Consider the following 1098-nt stretch of genomic DNA (forward strand, 5'->3'; position numbering starts at 1 on the left):
CTTTTTTTTTTTTTTTTTTTTCGCCCCTAGGCTGGAGTACAATGGCCCCAACTCCTGTCTCTTATACACATCTAGATGTGTATAAGAGACAGAGCCTCCAGAGTAGCTGGGATTACAGGCATGCGCCTCCATGCCCAGCCAATTTTTGTATTTTTAGTAGAGACGGGGTTTCACCATGTTGGCCAGGATGGTCTCGATCTCCTGACCTTGTGATCTGCCCACCTCGGCCTCCCAAAGTGCTGGGATTACAGGTGTGAGCCACCGTGCCAGTCCAGCAATACTATTTTTAATACATATAACACAGTGCCTGTCTCATAGCGAGCATTAAACAAATAGCAACTCTTATTAATGTTATCATAATACTTTCATAATTACTATCATAATACTATCATGATCATGGTCATCATTATTACAAAACGTCAACCTACAGGGATCAATGAACAAGGATTAAATAAGGTAACAAAAGTCTCAGGTAAACTGTAGAGACCAATGACAAAGAGGACTAGATGGCCCCTCCAGATCCCATGGCACTATACAAGACCCTCCAGAAATTAAGTACGACCCCAGGGATGGGAGGGGGCAAACTCCAAATTGACTAAAACTAAGTATCTTTCACCATAATGGATCAGAGACTCAAAACAGAAAAGTTGTTACAGAAAAACAAAGAGGTGTATTTATTACACACTTGAATGGCAGGCTGATATCTGTAACCACTATACCAGTTTTCAGTTGTACTGTACTGGTCAAGCAGGATGCCTATTGGACCCTTTCAGGAAAGCTTCAGAGGACTTGCCACATGCCCTGTCCCTTTCTGTAAGTCTTTTTTTTTTTTTTTTTGAGGCAGAGTCTCGCTCTGTCCCCCCGGCTGGAGTGCAGTGGCACAATCTCGGCTCACTGCAACCTCTGCCTCCTGGGTTCAAGTGATTCTCCCGCCTCAGCCTCCAAAGTAGCTGGGATTGCAGGCACCCACCGTCATGCCTGGCAATTTTTTTTTTTTTTTTTTTTTTTTAGAGACAGGGTTTCACAATGTTGGCCAGGTTGGCCAGGCTGGTCTTGAACTCCTGACCTCAGGTGATCCACCTGCCTCGGCCCTCCCAA

Source organism: Mandrillus leucophaeus, unplaced genomic scaffold (assembly GCF_000951045.1).
Source record: "Mandrillus leucophaeus isolate KB7577 unplaced genomic scaffold, Mleu.le_1.0 Scaffold688, whole genome shotgun sequence".
Classification (NCBI taxonomy): Eukaryota; Metazoa; Chordata; class Mammalia; order Primates; family Cercopithecidae; genus Mandrillus; species Mandrillus leucophaeus.